The sequence below is a fragment of the Lissotriton vulgaris genome, chromosome 9 (genome assembly GCF_964263255.1).
Source record: "Lissotriton vulgaris chromosome 9, aLisVul1.2, whole genome shotgun sequence".
NCBI classification, from domain to species: domain Eukaryota; kingdom Metazoa; phylum Chordata; class Amphibia; order Caudata; family Salamandridae; genus Lissotriton; species Lissotriton vulgaris.
The window spans coordinates 127,646,902-127,668,025 of record NC_141697.1 but is presented as its reverse complement, the minus strand read 5'-3'; the positions used below and the strand labels follow the sequence as shown (position 1 = coordinate 127,668,025).

Here is a 21,124-nt window from a genome sequence, read left to right as displayed (position 1 = left end):
GCTGGCCAATCCGGCGAGGAGAGGTACGACCATATTAGAAATTAGAGATCAAAATCATGACGCGAGATATCATCAGTAATGCATAAATGACTTGTTCCTAGAATACTACACTAAGTTGTATAAGAGCAGGGTGACATGGACAGATTCCTGCGAGACATGGACCTACCAAATTTAGATGAAGAGTTAGCAGACACACTGGGGCGGGACGTGGAAATTGCGGAAGTGAGACAGGCCCTTCAAAATATGTCAAGAAACAAAACCCCGGGAACAGAAGGCCTACCAATTGAATTTTAGTTACTTTTTAATATATTGATTTATTAGCCCCCCCCAAATTTGTGCAGTTATACAATGATGCAAAACAATTGGGACATATGCCCATCTCCACCAGAGAGGCGATTATTATACCCCTGCTTAAACTGGGGAAACAGCCATGGGACAAAATGGAATATTGGCCCATTTCAATGCTTAAACTGGACTACAAAATCCTCAGCCGTATACTAGCTGCTCTATTACTCCCACATATGACAACACTGATCCACGGGGATCAATCAGGGTTTATCCCCACCAGAAACACAGCTCTTAACATTAGGAGACTACTGCGGGTGCTGGGGGCAGACACTTGAGAAGGACTTGGCGACTATTTCCGCAGTGGACATAGAAAAGGCATTTGATAGCCTAGAACAGGGGTACTCATAGTACGGCCCGCGGGCCAGTGGCGGCTCGGCAAGCCTTCCCTGGCGGCCCGTGGACCTTGCACACATCATACCAGTGTTTGAATCATACCAGTGTTTGAATTGTTTTTTTTAAAAAAGAGTGTCTGCAAACTAAGTTACAGCAGCGCGACTCTTAGACTCTGCTGCTCTGTGGGGGCCGGCCGGGGGATTCCTGCCATAGTTGGAGTGGAGCTGCAGGGGCAGAGGTGAACAACACAGCCTCATTTACATGCTAATGGTCTTTTAAAGACCTGTTAATGCGCTCGGTGCATCTGTGTGTGCGCTCCGAAGCTGTCTCAGCCCAGGCTGACACAGAGGCAGGGTGAGAAAAGAGGGAGAGGGAAAGACAAGGAGACTAAGTGAGGAAGGGAAAGGGAGAACGGGTGAGGAATTAAGAGAGGGAAGGAGGGAAAGGGAGGGTGGAAGCAGGGTTCAAGTCAAGGTTCCACGCGGGTGGACAGCGTCCCCCCACTTATTTTACCGGGAGCTCAATAACTGCAGCACATGGAGCAGCACATTCACTATTTGGCCTCTCTGGGGTGAGATTGGAGCTCATTCAGAATGCTGCTCACGCACTGGCTTCTCTGATGCAATCGCATCTAAGGGGCGAGCAAGAGGAGGCAATGAATCTGAAGGTGCAAGCCACCTTTCGTGACATCACTTCTTGTTGTGACGTCAGCGTCCCCCCACTTCTTTTTTTAGGACTTGTGCCCTGGGTGGAAGGGAAAGGGAGGGTAAGGGGGGGGGGGAGGGAGTGACAGAGAGGGAGTGAGGGAGGGGAATGGAGATCGGGTGAGGGAGTGAGAGAGTGAAAGGGTAGGGGGGAAAGGGAGGGAGGAAGGGAAAGGGAAGGGGAAGGGAAAGGGAGTGACAGTGAGGGAGGGAAAGGAAGACCGGGTGAGGGAGGGAAACGGAGACCGAGTGAGGGAGGGAAAGGGAGACAGAGTGAGGGAGGGAAAGGGAGTCACAGAGTGAGGGAGTAATGGAGTAAGAGAGTAAGGGAGGGAAAGGGAGACCGAGCGACGGAGGGAAAGGGAGACCGTGAGGGAGTGAGGGAGGGAAAGGGAGACGGAGAGAGGGAGGGAAAGGGAGACAGAGTGAGGGAGTGAGAGAGAGAGAGAAATGGATGCAGGGAAAGGAAGGGAGGGTAAGGGATGGAGGGAAAGGGAGGGAGGGAAAGGGAGGGAGAGAAAGGGAGTGACAGAGTGAGGGGGTGAGGTAGGGAAAGAGACAGAGTGAATGAGGGAGTGAGAGAGGGAAAGGGAGGGAGAGAAAGGAAGGGAGGGAAAGGGAGTGAGAGAGGGAAAGGGAGGGAGGGAGGGAAAGGAAGGGAGTGACAGAGTGAGGGAGTGAGAGAGGGAAAGGGAGACAGAGGGAGGGAGACAGAGGGAGGGGGAGAGAGGGAGGGGGACAGAGGGAGGGGGACAGAGGGAGGGAGAGTGAGAGGGAGGGAGGGAGACAGAGAGAGCAAGAGAGAGAGATGTGTGTATGCCGGTTCTGGTGGCTCAGTGCATGAAGGTGTCCGCTGCAGGGACCAGTGATCAACCTCATGGTCAGTTTTTTTTTTATTGCTCTAGCCCCGCCCCCTCCCCCACTGACCCCGCCCCCACTGGTGCGGCCCTCGGACACAATTCACAGTGTAAATTTGGCCCCGAGAGAAAGTTTGTGAGTACCCATGGCCTAGAATGACAATATCTATTCCATGTGTTGCGGCGGTTTGGGCTGGGAGATAAGTTCATGGACTGGACTGTGCTTCTATACTCCAGCTCCACTGCTCGGGTAAAAATGGGGAACCTGATATCAGATGCCTGTGGGGTAGGGAGGGGGACAAGACAGGGGTATCACTTCTCCCCCCTACTGTTCGCCCTTGCAGTTGGGCCACCCGCGCCCGCACAGGGCAACATTATAAAGGCCTTGTAGTTGATGGGCTGACACACCACATTGCGTTGTGTGTGGACGACCTGCTGATGTTCCTGGCGGATTCGGGAGAGGCACTTCGGGGAGCGAAGGACTTGCTTCAGGCCCTGGGTGGAGTGGCGAGATTAAAAGTAAACTGGTCGAAATGTTTATTCCCGACGAAGGACTGCAGAGTAGGGCCACAGGGAAATGAGGGAGTGAGATGGGAAGATAGATGTCTCATTTACCTGGGCACCCAAATATATCACCCTCAGGGAGATCTCGTAGAGGGCAACATAGGAAGAGCTATAAGAAGCACAAAAAGTAACTGACTTTTAGAGCACTTTGCCACTATCGGTAGCAGGCCTTACTTAAAATGGTAACCCTACCGATACAGTTGTATTTTTTTGGGAACTCTACCAATTTGGATACCGCCACGCTGCTTCACTCAACTCAGATCAATGGTTACATGGTTTTTATGGGGGACAGGCAGGTGGAGCGTGGCACTTAATGCACTAATGAGATCTAGAGAGGAAGAGGGATGGGCGGTGCCTGACTTCAAGGTCTATTATCTGTGGGCACAGCTCCAATGGCTCACGAAGTGGGTAGCGGGGCATTTACCGGGAGAGGAGGACGTGGGTGACCACTTGATAACTCTGCGGCTCCTATCCCGACTTACTTTAAGACTCCCTATCCGGGCCCAGGCCCTCCCCATGGAGTTGGATACAGCTAGATGCTGCTGGCACTAATACCTGTGGCGAGCCAAGATTGGGTGCCCCTATGCCCCAGAAATCTTGTTACTTATGTGTGAGGCCTTACCACACAGGGGTAGCTGGCAGAGCTCTGTCGAATTGGGTGGACCAGGGATTGGCTGCAATGGGAGATTTGTACGAGGAGGGTGAACTGATCCGATTTGATGACCTGCAGGACCAGTATGACTTACCCGGGAGGGTATTTTCTATTGCACTCGCCCCTCACTGCGGCCATACGAAAACACTAGGGAAGGGGACTCACCGAACCACCAACGTCGTTGGGGTGTCAATACGTAGTGATGGCGGCAGGCACATTTAAGGCGGTCACCTGTTTGTACAGGCGCATTACGAGGGAAGCCTTATCTCCCCTCTTGGAGGGGCACCTAAAGTGGGAGGCGGACAGGGGAGAAGATATCCCAGAGAAAGCTTGGGGTGAGCTGGTGGAAAGAGCTTGGAAAAGCACCAGAAATCCGAGATTCCATCTGGTACACTTTTACGTATTACACCGGGCATATTTAACTCCTGAGAAAATTAATAAGTACTTTGCGACCCATACTGCACAATGCGGACTTCAAGCACATGTTCTGGGACTGCCCGCTAATGGGAGATTTCTGGGAGGAGATGACAGCGATGTTGGTTGGAGTCACTGATAGAGACACTGTGGCACCCCTCAATTATTGCTTGTTGCACTGGTTCCCGCAAACGTCCAAACATAAAGCAAATTGTTAGACATGGGTTTGCTCTTAGCCAAAAGGGACATTACCATGCACTGGAAAGCAAAACAAGGTCCAAGTGTAGCCTGGTGGACGAATGAACTAAGTGGATAGAATGTGAAGGTATAATCAGGTTGCAAATCTATCTAAGAACGGGGAGTGAGAAAACTTTAGATGCAGCCAGAGCATGGGAAGCTTTAGTTTCGGCACTCAAGGCCCCAGATGCAGACGAGGGGGAGGATCCATTAGAAGCGCCCTCAGAGGGAATAGGTTAGACCACAGTTACCGGCCTTACCTGGAAGTGCGTCGATTAGAGGGTCTCTAGAAGTAGCATGATGCTGTTGATACTATATGTGGGATCTAGTAGAGGTACCTCAGATCTAGTGTGCGACCACAGCTGAAGGAAATGGGACTAACAAGATGAGGTTTATCTGCTAGTTCAAGAAGTGCTGGGATGCACACCATTCTCTACTGTATTCGACCATGTTTATCCTGAAATCGTCAAAAGATGCGTGCTCACTGGTTTGGTGCTGTGGCAGAGGGATAGTGAACAGTGCTATGTGGGGCGACACTTCGCCCCAAAACCAATTGCACAGCTAAATTTGAGAATACACAATGCTTTGAATTTATCCTCCATTTTACACCAAGTACGCAATGCGTTGTTCCTTTTACTGTGCTTAAACCACACTTGATCCACTCATGGGGTATCATGTTATTTCCCAGGTTTCAAATGTTCAAGATGTAACCATCTGGACCTCTGTCAAGAAAACGAACAGGCACATAATTCATCCAAGGCATGTTTTTTACGCATTTCGGACTTCGCGAGCCCTTCTTCAGGGGTAACTACAAGTAACAATAAAGCATTCACCATTACTCCATTATTCTTTACTTATATATGTGTAACAATGCATATTGTCAGTATTATGCCAATTTAAAAAGGACCCTTTGAAAATCAAAACAAAATGTGATATTTGTACGAGTATTCATTTATATAAATAACTTTTAATGGAACCCCTCGTTCATCCCCAAATGTCTGACATACTCAAATTACATTCCCCCCTCCTCCCCCCTAATACTTTATTTGTCCCATCTTCTAACCCGCTTTCAAACTGCTCTCTGTAAACTCACCTTGCCCAAAACACTTCTCCTGGCCACATATCCAATTTCTTGCCACATATGCCCTCCTTGCACCTCAAACCGATCAAAATCACGCTCCATTCCCTATTCCCTTAAGCTCACAACACTATACATGACATACCATTCATCTTTGCCAACCTTTCCAAATTGCACCACGTTCCCTTTTTTTCATCTCAATCATATTTGCACCTCTACATAGGCACCCACTCTTCCGACATGTCATCAATCAACATACTGCTATTCACGCACCCACCGACTATTTATATGCCAGTGACACGCCTGAGAGGTGGGTAGGGAGGGTGGGCTGTTCTGGGTTAAGGGGCTTCAATCCAGAACAAGGACGCATACAAGAGCTCCAAATTGGACACTACTGGAAATATCCTCAGGGATTAGACATAGGAGGGGGGAAGTACTATGACACTTGGAATGATCGTTACTACTTTTTCCCTACTAATGTGTAAGGTGTATAAGTGAATTGGAGAATTATGATCCAGCTCAAAATAAGGCACGATGTATTGATACTAACTGAAACTTTGTGTCAAATTCAATAAAGTTTGTTTAAAAAAATGATTTCAATAGGGCAGCAGGTACAGTGGAACCATGACCAAAGCCCAGGCACCTCACTAAACACCTAATATTGCTATATTATACTACTAAACAGGCAGTCACAATTGCTGTTATCTTTCAGGCATTAGAGTCATGATTTGAATGCTGCAGCAAGTGCAGTGGCACTGGGCCCAGAAGTTGTCAGCACTCTAAACACATAATATTGATATTCCATCAATTAATTCAATTATTTCCCGGTTTCATTTTTCAAAATGTTGCTATTACTTACCCACACTATACCACTAGTAACAACATAATATATTGCCTTTTAGTACATAAAACTTACGTGATAGAAGGAGTCAGCGTAGATGTACTCTGACCCCATGTGACTGTTGGAGGAGTCTGTGAGGGTTCCCCTCATGGGGAAGAAATGGTGTAAAAAACACATTTTTTCAGGAATAATGATCTACAGATCCACTGTGGTGCTTAGTGCAGCCTCCTATGTGGTCCGCTGCAGATACGCAGATCCAGACCCTAATAAAAAAAAACATATACACCCACTTACACCCACACAGCCCCTTGCACATACACTCACAGACCAACACAGCCATTCACACCCCCACAAACACACCCACACAGCTACTTACATGTCCACTCACAAATCCATTCACACACTCACCCAAAACCAAATGTTACAGGAACGTGATAGTTAGGAAATAGCATTACAAAAACGTAGAAATTCACTGAAAAAAACAAAGGTTAGAGGGACATTATAGTTAGGATCAGATTTTACACACACAAAACCATAGACAATCAACATTTCTAGTTATCTCGTGCCCTAAGGTAACAAACTTGCACCCTCGCCATGCATTGCTACTTACCTCAAATTTTACATCACTCATGACGTCTATTAAATATTTGATATAATCACTACAACATTTACATTGAAATTATCGATGTGAAACGGTGCATGGCGGGAGCTTGACATAGCGATAACTAGAACTGCTGAATTTCTATGGTTTTGTGTGTGTAAAATCTGAACCTAACTATAACGCCAGGGTAATCTTTGGTTTTTCAGTGAATATATATTTTCACGGGTATTATATATATATATATATATATATATATATATATATATATATATATATATATATATATATATATATATTCACTTGTATTATATATTTTCACAGGTATATTTTCAAAGGTTAAAATAAAGTTATGGTAGTTGTGATAAAAAGATATTTAAACATTTTTTTCTAAAACCACCTTACAAATTCAGTGAAAAAACAAAGATTAAAGTTACGTTATAGCTTAGTGAATAGGTCAGTGACAACATGAATGTTTTGAACAAAAAACAGAGCGAAATTCGACTTCTCGTTAACAAACCAAACTATAACTTGCGTCCCTGCCATGCACTGCTTATGACCTTACATATTACTTCACTCATAACCTGTTCTATGACATCATGTATGACTCCCTGATGACATCTAAAATGACATCATTAATGATATCACTGATGAGATCATCCACGCTTCTTTTGTACACATTACACTATAAACTAGTATGACATTAGAGGCCTGAAACAAAATAGCTCAGAATAATGTGAAGCATCATTATTACCATCACAGATACAACTCCCTTAGGGTTAGCAAACATCTGTTATGTGCAACACTGACCCAATACCATACACTTTACGGGTAACCTAGTAAACAACCACAGATATATGGGAAATCCTCATTGGACATGGTATTCAATTTGTATACAACTGTTCAAAGAAAACCAAGTTCCTTAAGATACTCATAAACAAGGAACTTGTGCACACGTAATTATATTTAACAGTGTTAATACTGAGAGTATCCCACAAATCACACAATATATGATCCAAACGAGGTTCTTTTTCTCCTTTTTCAGGTTCATTTAATTTCCAGGTGCCCAGCCAACACGTGTTACGTCTGGGATTACCCCACGACTTCTTCAGGGCTATCGGACAGATGGCAAAAATATCAAGAATCCTTTCAGCCGGTTCGACTTCCGTCCCGGCTGTCAACTCAAACGTAATTCATATCCAATAGTAGTTAATGGCGGCAACAAATCAATATCCAGAAGTGGGGGGGCACGAGTGTGGCTCCCTGTGTCCCCCTGTAAGTATAACCTTCTCGCGATATGCTTGCTAAATCTGCAACACTAAGATACTCAAGGTCTGTTCCAAATGCATGCCCTACTCCAGACAGCTTTTATCTGTATCAAACCCCTCACAGTCAGCAATTCTACATTGAACAAGCATATCCCTAACAGCTAATCCATAGTTTAAAAAAAAGCATTAAAATGCAATAGGTCTCGCCTTTGATTAAGTTAAAGCCATTTGCTTTGCTAATGGTATTGTATAGCAATGTAAATGGCATTAACTTAATGAAAGGCGAGACCTATTGCATTTTAATGCTTTTTTTTAAACTATGGATTAGCTGTTAGGGATATACTTGGCATAAAACTAGCCAGAGTGGCCGGAGAGTTGATGGTGTGCTTACGCAAAGAGTTCTAATGACAGTAAGTCTAGTAATTTAACCGATGACCCCAACAGAAGCTAACAAAAGTTGAAAAGCAGTATTTTGGACAAGCAGGTAAATTACAATAAATGAGCACAAAGAACAAAAAGCACTTGAAATGGCATTGAAAGTATGCCACATGAGGAAAACCTAAGCAACACTTTCCAAATGCAGAATGCACCTAATTCTCCTTACCAAAAGAGGCTAATTTAAGCAGAAGCTCATGCCATAAGCCCCTCTCAAGTTCCGCAAGGTGGGCAAGCATTCGTTCGGTCATTGCTTAAACTCTGAACATACTGGTCTGGTACCCAACAAGAGAGTGCGAGACATTAAAAGCTTGATGGGTTGTTGCCCAGCAAAAGACAACTGATCAGACCCACGTCATAGCACCCTTATGTACTCATCCCTCCATACAAGGCCAAAACTTTATTTTAGATGCCAGTGATGCCTTGCGGATTCTTTTCTTTTCCCATCCTCCTAATAATTCTAACCAACACTTTGATTTTCATTTTTAGTCTAAAACGTCTTATCTGGGCAAATGAACGTGGCGGTACCACAGCTAAAAATTAATTCTTACATTGACGAGTATGGTGTTTCCACCCACAGACACAAACACCTAACCAAGACCATTGGATTTTCATCAGTTGCGACGAATACCCTACGGGGGACCGCAACACCTTCTTCCTGAATCCAGAAATATGCTAAGACGAGCCCAAGGAGTACACGTCATGTGACTCGTCCTTGAGGATTAATGTATTTTATTCTTTACCGCGACTTTCTTAGAGGAATTAGCCCCCACTCCCGTGAGGTTTATCATACCGTTGCAGCCTTTGCTAGGTGATGACAAGCTACACACCCATGCTTCAAATGAGTGCCCTTCGAATTCGGAAATGTTACTTTAGGTTTCTGGCGCGGAATTGCAGAGAACGTGATACCGCACCTCTGTTCAATGTAACAATGCCCGGAGCTGCCTTACATTTATCCTCTTAGGACAAAAGTGCATCGCAATTACACAACATATGTACTCTCCAAACGAGAGCCCAGGACAGAAGAAAAGCGTTACTTACCTTTAACTGCAGTTATCCAGTATTGGTATCTTTCATAGATTCACATGCCTGAATCATTCCCCATAGTAGGGGCGGGAGTCCCCGGTATATAAAAAGGGTAATGTCATAAAGACATATACATAGCAATAGGCCAGAGGCCTCTCATTAGTAACATATCCATGTCCTTTTGTAAAAAGGACCAAACTTTGGCCAAGAGCCAATCAGATATCACCACCCTCTAGAACCTTCCTGGAAGGAGCCCTAGTCCCTCAGATTTTCGTAAGCACAGTGCTAAGTAGTACCTACTGAGAGAACCAAGGTGAGCCCTTCCAGGGGAGGTGGGTGGGTTGAATGTGAATCTATGAAAGATACCAATACTGGATAACTGCAGTTACAGGTAAGTAACGCATTTCTTATCCAGTATTATGGGTATCTTTCATAGATTCACATGCCTGAATCAGAGTAGCAAGCAATAACCAGCACATTTCGTATGGTACAACATGTACAATCACACGATATAAGAATACCATTTGTGAAATATAACAAGTACCAAAAACAATATAACAGAGAAATGTGCAAGTAGGCAGTAGGAAGTTGGGATGAAGAAAGAAGGCTCACCTCTAGTGAAATAGATGACGGAGCACAGCTTGACCCGCTGCTGCATCTTTCATAAGTTCAGAACCCAAGCAGTAGTGCCTGGTAAACGTATGTGGTGTCTTCCACGTCGCCGCTCTGCATATGTCAATAATGGGCACTCCTGCAAAGAGCACCATTGAAGTGGAGACAGCTCTGGTTGAATGAGCTCGAACTTTAGAATGCAGAGGATGACCTGCCTGTTGATGGCAGAAAGTAATGGCTGCAGAGATCCAATGAGAACTGCTCTGCTTAGTGAAAGGAAGACCCTTTCTGGGCCTGCTGAAGGCGACAAAAAGTTGGTTGGATTTCCGAAACTGTTCTGTGAATGTAAAACTTCAGACAAAGCTTGAGGTCTAAAGAGTGGAGAGACCTCTCCGCTGCGGAAAGTGGATTTGGGAAGTAAGTCCGCAAGACTATAGGTTCATTCAGGTGAAAATTAGATGGAACCTTTGGGATGAATTTAGGGTTGGCCGCAGGATAACTCTGTCCTGTTTGAATTGCAAGAAAAGATCCTGAATAGAGAAGGCTTGCAGCTCACTTACACGCCTTGCTGATGTGAGCGCTAGCAAGAGAGCGTTTTTTCAAGACAGGCATTTGATGTCGGCTCTGTGTATTGGCTCAAAGGGATGTTTCATCAGTTGAGCAAGAACAATGTTTAACTGCCAGGTGGGTGGTAAAGCTCGCACCGGAGGGAATGTCCTAAACAGGCCTTTTAAAAATTGCTTAACCAGTCTATTGGACCAGAGGGAAGTACCAGATGACGAATGCCTGAAGTGAGATATTGCCGCCAGGTGGACCTTAATAGAAGCATGGGCAAGTCCTGAGTGCGCCAAATGGAGAAGGTAAGGTAGAATTTGTGCAGGTGTTGATGAAAAAGGGTGCATCTTATTTGCTTTACACCATACACAAAACCTTTTCCACTTTAGGGAATAAGTCTTGTTGGTACTGTCCGCCCGAGCCTGGGCTAAGACTGCCCTGCATTCTTGAGGAATGTCTAGGTGTTGAAATTCTCTGAACTCAGGAGCAAAGCCGATAATCTGAGAGATGCTGGATCCGGATGCTGGACTTGCCCTTGGTTCATTGTAAGGCGAGTCAGGCAAGGCTTGAATAGAATTGGCGGTTCCAGCGACAGGAGATGGAGCTCTGTAAACCAGTGTTGGCGCAGCCACGCTGGTGCTATTAAAATCAGGGTGCAATACTCAGACTTCAGTTTCCGGAGGACCCAGGGAATCAGGAGAAATGGAGGAAATGAGTATGCAAAGATGTTGCACCATCCGATCGAAAATGCATCCCCAGTGATCTCTTCTGGGGATGCCAGCTTGCGTAATGTTGGCGTTTTGCGTTGTGTTGTGTCGCAATCAGATCCAGATGAGGCCTGCCCCATCGGGCGCATACAGAGCTGAGAAGTTGATGATCCAGCTCCCACTCGTGGTACACGGAACGTTGCCTGCTCAGAGAGTCCGCCAGGACATTGTCCGTCCCTGGGACGTACTCCGCCCAAAGGGAAATGTGATGAAGCCATTTCCAAATTTTTTAAAATTCTTGAGACAACGACAGAGAGCATGTTCCACCTTGTTTGTTCAGATAGTGCTTTGTGATGGTGTTGTCTGTTCTCACAAGCACTGGGGAATTTCTGACCCTGGGCAGGAACGCTTTTATTGCCAGGTAAACTGCCCTTAACTTGAGGAGGTTTATGTGCAGTAGCTTCTCTGCCAGGGACCACTGCCCGTTGATTTGAAGGTCCTGAAGGAACGCCCCCCCAACCTTCCAAGGACGCATCCATAGTTATCACATGTGGCGAGATTGGAAGTATGAACGAAAGGCCTTGCCTTAGATTTTGTGGATGAAGCCACCAGTTCAGAGCCTGGACCATGGTATGAGTTATCCGGATGACGTCGAAGGATCCCCTGCATTGAATCCACTGAGCTGATCGCGCCTCCTGAAGTGGACGCATACGAAGGCGGCAGTGTCGGACCAACAGGATGTTAGAGGACATCATCCTAACAAGGACTTGTACAGGAGCACGGTGATGGACTTTTTGGATTGAATCCGGGCGGCCAAGGTCCGTAGTTTCACTTGACTTTCCTGTGAAGGGAAAGCCTTTCTCTGAGCAGTATCTAGGACAGCTCCGAGGAAAGTGAGACACTGGGACGGCTGAAGGACAGATTTTTCCTCGTTGAGAGTAAGGCCCAGACCATTGAAGAGCTGAAGACAGGCTTTGGAGGACTTGGTCACGCCTGCGCGAGTAGGTGCCTTGACGAGTCAGTCGTCTATGTACGGGAAGACATGGTGATGTTGGCGGAGGTATGCTGCTACTGGAGATAGAAAATTGGTAAACATGCGTGGTGCCGACTTTAGGCCGAAAGGCAATACTCAAAACTGGTAATGCTTGCCCGCCACCTCGAACCTGAGAAATTGTTTGTGGTTCCTATGGATCGGTATATGAAAATATGCGTCTTGAAGGTCTAAAGACACCATAAAGTCGTTCGCATTGAGGAGTTGCAGCACCTCCTGGATGGACACCATACGGAATGACTGGTTTTTGAGGCATTGGTTGAGGTTTCTCAAGTCCAATATAGGTCTCCATTTTTTCTCCTTCTTTCGAATTAGGAAGAATCGGGAGTAGAATCCCTTGCCTTTCTGATTCCGGGGGACTCTTTCTATCGCTCCTTTTTTTTAGCATTAGGGAGAGTTCCAATTGCAGCAGTTTCAGATTTTTGTGCCGCATTGGGATTGGCGGCTTTTGAGGAGGAGTTTCCACAAACTCTAAAGAGTGTCCGAATTGAACAAGTTGGAGGACCCACCGATCTGTTGTAATATGTTGCCAATTGTGAAGGAAGGATGAAATTCTCCTGCCAACTTCGCAAGGTGGAGAGAACCTGGAGACCTGTGGCAGAGAAGTAATTTCCTACTGCCTGGGTACTTCTTTCCTCCTAGTCTTCGAAAGGAAGACTTGTTGTAGGACGACTGGTTTTGCTGTTGCTTTTGCTGGTACTGGGGTTTGTATTGTTGGCTTGAACCGTACATGGATTTGTACCCCTAATAGGTGCCTCTAGAGGACTGACCTCTTCCTCTGGAGCCCCGAAAGGAAGAAATCTTGTATTTGAGAGTACCTAGAGATCTTGCGGTATCAGTATCTTTCTTGATACCCTGTAGCATCTCATTGATGTGTTGTCCAAAAAGAAGCTGACCATCATATGGCATGTCCAATACCTTGGTCTGAATTTCAGGCCGGAAAGATGTTGCCTTAAGCCAACCTTGGCGCCTCAGGACTGCAGCTCCTGCCAGCTGCCAGAACCCTGTGGATGCAATATCCATCGCCACATCAATCATCTCCGAAGCGGAACGCTCGCCTTCAAGGAGAATCTTCCTCGCCTCTTCTTTCTGCTCCTCTTGAAGCGAATCCAAGGATGGAGCGATATCCACCCACATTTGACGGTTGTACCGTCCCAACAGTGCTAAAGAGTTTGCTGCACGCACCGTTAAAGCTTACATGGACGAAAACCTCTTCCCTATGTTGTCTAGCTTTCGGCCTTCCTTATCTGGAGGCGCAGCCAATGCAGCGGAAGGATTTTTTGACCTGCATTGTGCTGCCTGGGTGATCACAGAGTCCGGCTTTGGATGGCCAATAAGGCAAGCTGGGGCTGTGTCAGGAGCTTTATATTTTTTATCCAGTCTGGGCAGTACTGGAGCCAGAGATGAAGGGTTTTGCATTATTTTCTCCCCTTGTTCCCAGATGTAATCAAAGATGAGAATGGACCGTACCGCCTTTTGGAATGGCTCTTTAAAATCATACAGGAAGCAATCCTGTGGTGTTGACGTTACTTTGAGTTTGAAGCGCAACGCCGCTCTCTAGGATGTTGTGGAATCCCCCAATGTCTTCCGGTGGTGAATCCGCTTGTGCCTGAACAGGGGATGCTGGACCAGGGATCACATACTCATCCCATTCGTCTTGTGTGTCCTGGAGCTCCCCTTACTCACCTTGTTGCTCCTCTTCTTCGTCTTCCTCATCAGAGGATGGGAGAGGACGCGATTGAGCCGGATCTGGTCGAAGGACTAACGGAGTAGGCCGAGGCCTAGGTGGCGGTGTGACAACTGGCGGTGACACCACTGGCGGAGGCGGAGCAGTGGACGGGAACCTCGGTTTGTAGTCCGCAATGAGAAACTGCAGGTCTGTCACTATAGAAGCTGGGAGACACACCATAGGCTGTTGAGGAGGTGGTGGAGGTTGGAATTCATCTTGAGACTCCAAATCATCCTGTCCTTGATCCTCATAATCTGAGCTTTCGTGAAGTTTTATGCTTAGTTCAGATGGGCTTGTCGCTTGTTGGAACATAGAGCCCTCGTCCGAGTCCTCATTATCCAGAAGATGAGCAGGGGGCAATGGTTGGACCCTGCTCAGAGAGGTCAACTCCGGTGTAAGAGTACGCGTAGTCACCCTGTAGTTCGTAGAGGTACACTTCAATGGAGGTGATCCTACCGTCGTCGAACCCGCCGATGGAGTGGTCGTCGACGGTGGAACGTTGACAAGTAACTCAGACTCCGTCGTCTACGGTGTCTTCTTCGATAACTATGTCGTCGACGGCAGCGTCGTCGACAATGGTTGCTTCGTGGACGGCTTCGTCGACACTGGTGTCGTCGGCGAAAGCTTAGTCGACGCTGGTGTTGTCGTCAAAGGCTTAGTCGACGTTGGGGTCGCTGTTGACGGGCCCGTCGACGGTCTCGTCAATGCTGGTGTCGACGACGATGACTTCATAGACTATGAACTTGCCGTCGACGATGGGCCCTTCATCACCGATGACTATTTCGTCGACGAGGATGAGGCTTTCGTCGACGTCGATGATTTTGCAGCCGCCGATGGTTTAGACTTAGTCGACGATGAGGCACTCGTCGACGGTGGCGCTGTGGTCGACGACTTCTTAATAATAACCAGAGATGGAACAGACCTACCGGTCGACAACGAGAATGTAGTAGTCGTCGACGTTGATGTTAAAGATGACGCCACCGACGTGGAGATAGTCGCTGTCGACATTGTCACAGGCAGAGCTGAAGAGGTCACCAAAGGTTTCTTGAAGGCAGGATCTTGTGGAGAAACCTTCACAGCAATAGCCTTAGAACGAACCTCTGAAGACTTGGGCGTCTTCTTTTGAGGTGGCTGTACAGATGGTCCTGGGGATGACGTTCTAGGCCTTTTGGGAGAAGGGTGTATACTCCTAATGGAACACTCACTCTCACCTGAAGAGACTGGTTGATCCTTGTCCTTGAGTCTCTGAAGCCATATCAGCAGTCGGCCTTCTTGAGAGTTTTGGCTGAAAAAGTACGGCAAACTTTGCAATCCTTTGCTGAATGGTCAGGGTATAGACAGTAAAGGCAGTCCTCATGCCTGTCATCCACATGAAGCCTCTTTTTGTGACAAGAGGCACAAGGTCTGAAAAGTCCCTTTTTTGGAGCATCAGCCATGACTAAATGGAAGATCCCTCACAGAATGATAATTCTGAGACAAATATGTGGAAATAAATCCAGAATACAAAGAAAACTGAGCAGAGCTCAGCTCAGAGGGGAGTCCCTTAGCACAACGTGCGGTAGAAAATCTGAGGGACTAGGGCTCCTTCCAGGAAGGTTCTAGAGGGTAGTATCTGATTGGCTCTTGGCCAAAGTTTGGTCCTTTTTACAAAAGGACATGGATATGTTACTAATGAGGCCTCTGGCCTATTGCTATGTATAAGTCTTTATGACATTACTCTTTTTATATACCGGGGACTCCCGCCCTGACGACGGGGAATAATTCAGGCATGTGAATCTATGAAAGATACCCATAATACTGGATAAGTAAAGTAGCACCACAGGTTCTTGCTGTTGCGTGTTTAGTCAGTTGTTATTTTCTGGAGCCAAGACTCTAGCTGGGCTTGTGCCTTTCCAATCAAGCTAAAATGAACAGTTCCTTTCAGGCAATTATTCGGACCCTGAAATTCAGTGTTGCACTGTGAGAAGTTGGCCTGATATATGATGCTCACTAGTTCTAGTGATCACCTTGTATCAGTCCAAACAACCCTTATGGTGGTTGGTTGTAAGTCAACCTTATAGACCAGCTATCCTAATGGTAGCATGGACAAAGCAGTCTAAAACTAAACTCTTTTGGCATGTGAAGCCAGCTGTTGCAGGGAAGCAAGGGCCAGTCTGGAGCAACCAGACCAGCGGTGTAGATTTCAAGGTTAGTCGTCTAGGAGGCCACTAGCCAGCCGGCAAGTGACCAGACAACGAGTCGAGCAGCAAAAAGCAAAAGGGCCCCACGCAGATCTCGTGGATGTTGGAGGGCTTATCTTCTGTGCAAGAGCTGCTCGGGGCTGGGGCTTCTCAATCCCCAAAGCACTTTCTCGAGGATGCCTCTGAAGTCGTACTGGAAGCAAAGTGCAGTTTCTTCAAGATGGCCGGTCCCACGTGCCTCGTCGCACCCACAGATCTCAGCTGTGCTGCAGATATAGGTAGAGGTCGGAGAGGTATGGAAGTCCAGATCTCGTCGGGCTCTGAAATCTGGTTCCGGTAGGAAGGACGACAAAGTGAACCGCTGGGACGCTTGATGGTGCCTGCTTGTGCAGGGTGGTCACACCTTGGCAACAAGGGAGATTTCTTCAGTCTTCTGTGGAGCAGAACGTCGAAGTCCAGAGTTTCTTTTTTGTAGAGTTTCAAATCAGGATTTATCTAATTTGGAATGGGACGAGCTCCTACCTTTATTCTCCTAAAGGGGGCTGTACTGTGACTAGGTCCCTCCTATGGGTGGGACCAGGAAGGGGGGTGGTTACACCCCCTATCCTTTGTCCAGTTTCGCGCCAGAGCTGGGGCTGGAGTGCCCCAGCAACTGGTTTGAACCGGGGTATGCACAGGGACACCTTGTGTGCCCCAGGCTTGTCTCATTCCTTCCAGCCTGTCCTACCTCAATACACAAAATCCTGTCTGGGGTGGTGCTAGCACCTCCCACGGCAGGAAACCCTTTGTCCAGGCCTCCCTCGCTGGAAGGACTCCCAGCAGCAGGAGGTCAGACTTGTGTCTGTGGTGGCAGCATCCATTTTGTGATGCTGAGGCTCGAGTTAACTTTAACCGGGGTTCACAGTTACATAAATGTTGTGTCCCTCTAAAAGAGTGGAATGCTACCCCCGTCACCAGAACTGGCGAGGGGGTAGTATTCCAATTCGTAGGACACCTTACTCGACATGTTTTGATAATGCTATGCCAAAGTTAGCAATAACCGCGAGGATTATAATGCACTTAAGAGCATATGGTATAGCGTTATCATGGAAACAGCTAAAGGACTTGGTTCCGAATGCTGCAGACAGGCTCAGCTCATGCTAGAGCACCATCTCACATAATTCCAAACACTCTGCCTCCAGGATTGTTAAGGCCTGCCATAGGCGTGACTTATAGGAGGATATGTATCCATTTTAGGATTAGATATAGGTATACTATATCTAAAGCAAAGGGTGATTACACCACCTTGCCCCAGCTGTGTTAGCAGCCAGTTGTGTCAGTTTTGGATGGCCAGCCAGGGGTGGCATAATACATGCTGCAGCACTTGGTAGGCCTTGGGTGCACTTATGCCCTGGATACCTATGGTACACTGTACAAGGACTTACAAGAGTGACCCAATACCAATTAGATATGTACCTAAGGTACATGGAGTCCATTTTAACAGAGAGAGCAGGAAGCCTGGGGTCCTGAATAGCAGGATCCCAGGCCAACTATGTCGAAAACCAGCAAAACACTAGGCAAAAAGTTGGGGGCAACCATAGTCCGATATCCACCTTCCTACATGCACTAACTATCCTGAATGCACAAATACATAAAGGGAAGCATCTGAGGACATGTATCGCCAGATAAAGTAAAGTGACATATATTGACGTGAGCTCATCGTTGCACTGTTTTGTGGCCCCTAACCTAGCTTTCCAATGTGGCATTTGTTTAAATATCGGTAGAGGAGAGTGTAGTAAGCACCAAACGCTGTACGACATTTGCACCGCAAGCGTCCTGTTCATTACAGGTACTCCCTCTGCGTGGATTTAAAGATAGAAATAGTGCCAAGACGCCAGTGTGGCACTAACCTGCGATTAATTTTATAACATAGCCCTATCTGCCCTAGAAGGCTGACGGTGGCGCGGAGGAGCAGAGTGACCCTCATAACATAAGAAAAGCAACAGAAGATGTGCGTTTTGAGTGGTCACCGGCAAACCAGAAATCTCCAGTCCCTGCCAGCGGTTCCACTGCCAAGACTGGGGTTCAGTTTCTGTCCCAGGCCCCTGAGATCAGCTTTGAAGACAGAACTTGGGAGTTTAGGAAGTGTTCATGGGATCCAGATCGAGACGGGCGCTCATGTGGAATCTTCTAACCAGAAAAGGAAGCAAAATGGAATTTATTTAGTTCCCTGCTGTGCGCCTGGAGGCAATGGGAAGTGCAGCTGGTGCATGAATGTAGCCATTGCGTGGAACCCATTGTGGACCTAACAGGCACAGCGTGTGGCCCTAAAATAGGAAGCGTACAGTACGATTGGCCACAGTCTCACGTGATCTAAGGAGCCAACATTTATCCAGAAATGCCCGATCACCATGGTAACCTTTATTGGAGGTCACTGTGAGAAACAATGAAACCAGCTTTGTTTGTATTATTTATTGCAAGCGGTTTTATTGTAGAATTATTAAAACAGGTAATTTGATGGCGTAGAACATAGGGAGAACTCTCTCCTGGGGTACTGCAGGGCCAGGATGCGACTTTGTCCTCAGTCTTTATTTGACAGGCCTGCTTGTTTATAAGTGCACAGGTGTTCGTGATGAAAGGGTGAAAACAGTAGCCTTGGTGAGATGTTTGATCTAGCATCACATATCAGCGGTTTGGTACCGCCGGCTGCTGTCATTCCTGTCACACGATATGACGAGTTTGCTGCTGAGGTCAGTGGCTGACCTACCGGTCACCGGAGTTGTGTAATGTTTGGTATCATACCAGATAATATACACCTGTCCTAATAATGCAGGGCATAAATAAGATATTCATCAGATGGAGGATTATTGAAGACATCATGTTTATCTGCGTAATAGTATAGAATCATTGTCATTATTGGAGGTGATAGGGAGGGGACAGTACGCTATATGCATGCTTTTATTTAGCAAAAGTGACGCAAGAAGAGAATAGGATTAAGTGATGAAACAATAATGATACAATAAATATCCGGACATTGATCAATCATCCAGACTATGCATTTGTGTGGATGACTGCTTTTAAATATGATGTTATTAATACCCTCCCGGGGGATAGTGAGCTCTACAAGTCTACATAACAGGATATTAAACCCAAATGAGGCCAACGCCTCAAAAATCACGTCCCTGCTCTGTCCACAACAAGCAGTGTTGGCCCATGTGCACTGGAAGCAGATTGCACTCCAGTCCGCCACTGGAGGAAGAGCCGCTTCAAGACAAAGCCCCGGCCGGCTCTGTGAAGAGGCAGCCCCGCCCGCCTGCTCCCACCGCTGCCGCAATAGGTGGCATATTAGAATCCGCACAAGTCAGATGCCCATTTGAAAGGGAACTTTCCCTCTCTTGCCGTTACAATGGATTGCCTGTCACCAGCAGAAACATTTCTCAGCAGGGAAGCAAGAGCATCCCGCACCTCACGCTAAGAAGCAGGCTTGTGCAGCTGGGACAGATAGGGTGGGCACCTGCCGCTGGGCACAAGGGTTGGTAAAGGAGAGGGGCGTACTTTGCCCAAGACTATCAATTAGTGTCACTATCCAGGACACTCTCCGCCTAGGAGTAGCCATTGAAATGATTTAATTTGCTACTGTGCTAGAACACGAATAAGGCAGAGCTGTAGTGGAGGGCAGGGACATCCTACTTTGTCATGGAGACGAGGTGACGCCGGGGCGATGGTGCGAGGCTGACGTGCGCTAGAGGGAGAAAGGGAAACCCGCCCGTAGGGCACCGCCTCCAGAGACAGGGCTAACGTGGCTGTGAGTGGGACACGGGGTGTCAGGCGGGGAAGACCTCAACTCAGGGGAGAGGCAGGGGCCAGGGACTACCGCTGATGCAACAGGGAGGGCGGGCCATGATTTATTGCAGCTCTTGTTTCGAAATCGAAAAAAAAAAAAAAAGAGGATCCCGCTGGAGCTCATCTTTATGGGGCCATGTGTTTGAACCACTTGGCCCCATAATGATAAGTATCCTTTTGCGACACCAGTAAGTCAAGTGAGCCAGTCCAAGTGGGACTTCTCAAAGAGAGAAAACTTTTTGAGAGAAAGAGCTCTTTCCCAATGGCTGGCTACCGTTGAGCCTAAACGGTGACGCCGGCCAATGGGAAAGAGGGGCAGGGCTTAAAGCCCACTAGTGAACCCTCCTGATGACACTAAATCTCGCTAGAGAGACTGCGCATGTGCGCAGTCTTACGCTAGGCTTCGACCTAAAAATGAATTTGATGCGAGTAAAAAAAGTGGGTTTTGTAAACAGCGTTTACTCCATAGAGGGATTTTACTCTGTACTACAATGCTTGCAGACAGAGAAACTCATGAAAACTACACCACAGAGTATTAAAAAGTATCTACGTAGAACAGTGTACACTCTATGCAACACTTAATAAAAAAATATCTAAAAAATACTATTTGCTTAAATTAATAAAGTTTTGAAGGTTCTAAAGATTATACTATCTGCAGCATTCATACTGTGGTGGAAACACTACAGATAGTCCATCTTTTATAGTGAAACAAGCACATGTACATAGGTTAGTTATGAATTAATTGTTTAATTAAGGGGAGAGAGTGTAGTAATAACAATGTGGAGGGCCCCGGGCTGCCTTTTTGTTTTTGATCCCGCAGGAGTCCCGTGGGATTACTGCAAAAATTGCTGGTTTTTACCACAATTTTGGCTCAGGGTGTGACGGGCCGGGGGAGTGGGTTTGGGGAGTGTCCTTTTGCCCCCTCCCCAATTTGGAGGCTGGCAGGAGAGGGTATCCCTACCCTTATATATTTTTAAACTATTTCAGGACAGGGGACTGAGTCCCCATGCAGGAGCGGTTTCCTTATTTGGGCATGGGGCCCTATTTATTTTGTTGCCCCTAAGTCCCATAAATGCTTTGAGTCAATATGTTTTGGGGGCTAGCCGCTGAAGT

General features: G+C 46.9%; 1 protein-coding gene and 1 pseudogene across 2 annotated transcripts in view; both read right to left on the bottom strand.

Annotated features, from left to right (window-relative positions):
* The window catches only part of EXD1 (exonuclease 3'-5' domain containing 1), a 995,593-nt gene that overhangs the window by 380,377 nt on the left and 594,092 nt on the right, over nt 1–21,124 (bottom strand). The gene's annotated exons all lie outside the window — the stretch shown is intronic.
* On the bottom strand, nt 13,025–15,366 carry LOC147689704 (uncharacterized; annotated as a pseudogene).